Raw genomic sequence first — 5,745 nt, forward strand, 5'->3', positions numbered from 1 at the left:
TTTTTTTTTTTTTTTTTTTTTTTGATTTGTTTTTTGTTAAGGTCAAAACTCAAAAGGGTTACTGTGAACCTTCATATGTTAAAACATTGTTTGAAAAGTTAAGTTTCAAAGTTTAACAGATGAAATTCTTTAAAGGTTGTTAAGATTTGGAGGTTATTTGCACTTGTGATTCTACCTTGTAGCAATTCCTCACATATAGGATTATTTTAAAAAAAAAAAAAATGAATTGAGGGAGATAGATATTAGGCTATTAGCTATGTTTGAGGAAATTGTTTTCTTCGGCCTATAGTTCAATGTTATAGACAGTTAGATAAAAAATTGTTATACTATCACTTTTTGTTGTTTTGTACATTCCGTCTCCCAATCAAACTCTGCCTTTTGTTTTCAAGTATGAAAGATAAACACAAACATATGTATAAGAGAATTTTTATGTAATGTTATGATGAAAATTTATTGATATATATATATATATCAATAATATTATGGTTTAACCTAGTGAATCTTGATATTTGAGAAATGCTAGCTTATGAAAAGGTAAAGATATATAAATTTTGTCATTCATTATCCAATTTTGAAGTAATATTAAACAAAAACAAATTTGTGTTTGATAATTTGCTGCTTTCAAATGCTGAAAAAATTCTTGAAAATGCCAATAAGGTGAAATTGTTGTTTCAAATTTATGAGTATTGACTTGAACTTGTAACTTGTCACCTGAAATATATATATATATATATATATATAAAAGACACTTGTTAACACATATATAAATTAAGAAAACTCACTTGATTTGTTTGGACTAGCAAAATGAATGCTACAAAACTTATTTTCTTGTGGAAGTAGGCACTTATAATGTTCATAGTGGGGATGGATTGGGAAGTCTTAAATCTAGTAGTGGCAAGTATAGAGACAACAAAACATACCTAAAAAAAGGAAATCATCCAATATGCAAAGCAGTGGCTATTAATAGAGCATTTATTTTTTAACAAAGTACAAATGAAGGCCTTAATTAAATAAATTTAAAAGTTAAATGATACAAATGGATGAAAGTGAAGTTAGAGGTTGTTGAGTGCCATTTTTGAGAAGTCATACAGAAGGAAAGGAGCCCAGCAACACAGATCGAAAAGAAGTTGGCAAAAAGATAGAAAACAAGAACCATTAGGTCCAAGCAGCAGGAATAATGAATCACAAGTCCATAAAATAAATAAACAGGCCTTGAGGTAGCAAATGGGCTCAAAAGAGCCCGGAAAGAGAGAAATAGCAAATAGCAAACGCATGGGCAGTGTATGATGTAGAAAAGTAAGAATGGGCCGCAGCAGGACCAAAGCAATGCAAGCAAAGAGAGTAGGAGATTTATGGCAAGCCCACAAACCCCAAGGATGAGTATGAGGTAATTGGGCTGGGGAAGCTCAATGAAGTTAGTAAAAACCCATGTGAACACAAAGTTAGAAAAAGGGCCGAGGAAGCCCAAGACAAGCAAATGGGCCAAGGATGTCCAAGGGAAAACAAAAGGGACACAAAAGCCCATAAATAAGAAAACCAATGGCCATGCTAAGCCACTGGGGAAAGAATAAACAACAGGCCTAAAGAGGCACAGCAGGATCAAGTCATTACAGCAGGAATGACAGAGTAGCATGGCAGGACATGATGGCAATCAAGAAATAGGCTGGAAGAAATGTAAAGCCCAGTATCAAATAAAGCCCATCCTTTAAGAGGAACGTGGAATTATAAAACAACCCACATAAAAGGTCAAAGAAGGGCGGTAGACTATGCAAGCAAGCCTCTAGACCGTGACAAATGCATGAGCAGCAGGCAAATTTTGGACATACATGAAAGGGAGGCATGCGCAAGGCCCAAGCACCACCAGCCTGTACCCAGCTAATATGGGACGTGGTGGGGTCATGGGTTAAAGGTAAGGGGGTATGGTTTGGTGGTGGGGAGAAGGGAAAAGGCCTATTCTGTGGCTCTTGCCCAAACTCTTTTGGGGGGTATGTCCTGTTGGGATGACAAACCACCCAAAAGAAGCAAGGTTGAGGGGGAACCGCTAGGTGCATGCCATGGGGGATAGAGAGAGAGCACCCACACCGTGGCAGGAAAGGGTGCCACGTCAGACTAATAAATAAAACAACCTTCCTTTGTTTGGAAGTAGAGAGTGGCACATAGATGAACTAATGGTGTTCAACAAGTACACCAAGACCAAACAAAGGTGGTTAAGGGGCAAAATAGTAAAATTTGGTCACGGCAGGCACTATAAGAAGACCCTTGTCGTGCCCATAAAAGGGGATCGAAAACAGGGGAGGATCACGAAATATAATTAAAAAAAAAAATGAAAGTAAAAAAAAAAGGAAAGAAAAAGATAAGAGGAAAACTAAAAAAAAAAAAAAAAGGAAAGAAGAAGAGAAAAGAAAAACAGAGAGAGTTAATACAGTGGGCATGCACTAGTAGGTCGATTCCCCTCTTTCCCCCTCAAAATCTTGCTCTCTTCCAAAAAGTAAAAAGGATTCCTTTGGGCACTAACCATTCAGGTCCGTTTCCCTCAAAGCCATTAATCTCCACTGCAGCATCTTTCCTGGGAGATTAACTGCATTGAGAGGAGGCGTTCTTCCCTCTTTGGTTTTGCTTCTGCAGACCAGACTTGACTTGATTTATATTTCTTCTTGATTAACTCATATTATCATTTACTTTCTTTATTTTCTTTGTAAAGTCATTGTTACCACTGCGATTATGTTTCATAAATAGGGATTATTTGGTCATTTATTAAATAGTCAGAGGACTCTGTTTTGTTGTTGTTATTATATCTGCCTGCCATAACTCATCTGAAACAGTTCTACCTGCCATAAGTATATTTCTCGCAGACGAGACATAGTTTGTGCACAAGTCAGCCCAAATTGAATTGCAATTGGACCGGTCTCAACTTCCTTACTTAGAATACTCGAGCCCCCTACCGCAGGAGGTAGCCCAGCCCAACGCATAACAAAAAAGGCCCCTACATTAAATTGGCGACTTCCTTAGGGAGTTAAGAAATAGATTAGGGATAAGAGCCCTCGCAAACAAATGCCTCTAAAGTCCAGGACAACACGAAATATGAGTGTCGTGCCCTCACAAGCAGAATCTAGGCCAACGACACCTTATCAATAATAGCCTAATCAGGCAGAAGGTGCCAACGGAATGGGGGCTGGACCTCAACTTCCTCTAAGAATCCCCGCAGACAATGCCAACACCTTCGTTGAGGTGTTACAGGCTCTATAGCACTCATTACAGCAAATGATAGAAGAAATCCGTCAGCTAAAGACAAACGGAACAAAGGAAAAAGGAAGTCAGCATGATCTACAACATGAGGCAGACAAAGAAGAAACACTAGCGGGATAGGTGTCCCACAGAATGCGAATCAACGTTTTATTACTATGACTGAAGTAACGGCTCTCTTGGAACAAGAAAGAGCTAGAGGACCCAAGGAGAGATTATATGCATGGAGGCCTCCATACCCACTAAGGGTGCTCAGTAAACCATACCCTGAGAGGTATGAGCCGCGAGCCTTTGCATAGTATGATGGCAGGAAAGGAAGTGTTGTCGAGCACATGAGCAAGTTCATTGATACTCTTGGCCCTTACGCTGCAGACGAAGACTTGTGTCTTCAAGAATTTTTTAAGTCACTATGTGACCAGGCTTACACCTAGTATATCAGCTTAAAGCCAGGATCCATCCTAGCATGGGATGACATGGTGGATGTATTTTGCACTAAATACTTCCACAGAGAAGAAACAGTAACACTTGCAACTCTGCAAGCAACCAAGCAGAAGAATGGCGAAGACTTGATGGAGTACATCAAGAGATTCAGGGACATAACACTCGATTGCTATGATCATTGTGAAGAAAGAACATTAGTGGAGATGTGTATGACAAACATGATAAGGGAGTATAGGGCAGTCTTGGAAAACTTAGAGATTTCCCAATTTGCATAGTTGTTACAAAAGGCCAGGAAAACTGCCCAATTTGTCAAACCAAGCACGGACAAGAGAAGTGCTCCATAGGCTATGGCAGTATCTACTAGCGAGTGGAGAAGAAAGACAGACAGAAGGGAATATGATACTCTCCTGCCAATACCATGTACCCCGAAAGAGTTAGATGTGCTGTTGAACAAGTGTATAGCAAACGGAGTTTTCAAGTCCAATCAAGTTTCTAGAGAGCCCACGGAGGAAGAGCGGGGTGACCCCCGCTTTTGTCGTTTACACAACTATGTGCAAGATCCTACCGCAGAATGTTGGGCGCTTCGTAGATTGGTGCACTGCAGGATCAAAGAAGGAACTCTAGAACTATCCCAGCAAGAAGTCCAAAGAAAACCACTCTTAAACCACAAAGGAAGGGTGTAGTAGCAGTGGTAATTTGTGCAGATCCAGGGGAGGACGAAGAAGAGAATCTAGCCTTGCCTGCCACAACGATTACCACTTTACAATAAAGCTCCAAGTTCACAAATCTATTCGACCAACTAGGATTCATGGCAAAGGAAAGGAAGGTAGCCACGGAGGCTCTGGTGAACATTACCTCTGGGGCAGAAGTAGAATGCTTATCAGCAGAAACCCCAGATGACAGAGCCATGTTGTAGGAGTCGACTAAAATCACATTCAGTAATGAGGATATGGAGGTAGGATACCCAGACCACAGGAGGCCCCTCTACCTGGCAGTGTCCATATATCAAACTCCCATCAAGAGAGCCTTGGTGGACAAAGGTGCTTCTGTAAATCTCATTCCATTAAGCGCTTTACAAGCCATAGGAATTTCAGAAAGAAAGATTCAGGGATGTCCAATGGAAGTAACAGGATTTGGTAGAAGGGGTGAATACAACGCAGGCCATATCTAGTTGTGGTTAAGGGTGGGACCCATAGCTTCTTTAACTTGGTTCCACATGGTAAAAATAGAAGGCTCGTACCATGTGCTTTTGGGGAGACCATGGTTGCACAAACACCAGCTAGTCCCATCCACCTACCACCAGTGCGTGAAGGGAAGGTTGAATGACAAAATGATACGCATAACCGCAAACCCCTCACCATTCGAGCAAGCAGAGGCCCATTTAGTAGAAACTATGTTCTATGACCAATGGGCTCTATCTAGGGAAAGCTCAGTGTCAAAGCCACGAGGTACCTCCATACCAAAGTGAGAAGACATCCAAGATGACCCAGAGCCTGATCTAAGGGAATTATTAGCAAGAAAAAGGAAAAGAAAAGAAGCGTCTGCCGCAGAATCAGATGATATGCCATAATGCGTTAAGGTCCAAGGCTCTGATGGCAAGATTGTATATAAATTATGAAGATGCACGGGGCCCGCGATTGAAACACAGAGTTTGGCATGTTGCATGGTTCAAGAAAGTTCAGAGGAAGAAAATAATAAGGAGGAAAGTGAAGGAGTTGTGGCAGAAAAAGAGGTGCGGGTTGCGGCAAAAGAAGAAATGGAGGAAGTTAACCTGGGGTCTGCTTCACAAGGGCCGAGGCCCATCTCAATTAGTGCAAGTTTGACAGAAAAAGAAAAATCAGAACTGGTACTGCTGTTGAAAAAATTCAAAGACATCTTCGCATAGGACTATAGTGAAATGCCAGGGTTAGACCCTGGGCTAGTTGCACATACGCTGAATGTGGACCCAGAGGCCAGGCCAATGGCCTAACCTGCCAAGATATTTCACACGAAAATAGATGGGCAAATGGTCAAAGAAGTGCAGAATTTGCTAGCTGCAGGATTCATCAAGCCTATTCAACA

Source organism: Quercus suber, unplaced genomic scaffold (genome assembly GCF_002906115.3).
Source record: "Quercus suber isolate HL8 unplaced genomic scaffold, Cork oak 2.0 scaffold_88, whole genome shotgun sequence".
Taxonomy (NCBI): Eukaryota; Viridiplantae; Streptophyta; class Magnoliopsida; order Fagales; family Fagaceae; genus Quercus; species Quercus suber.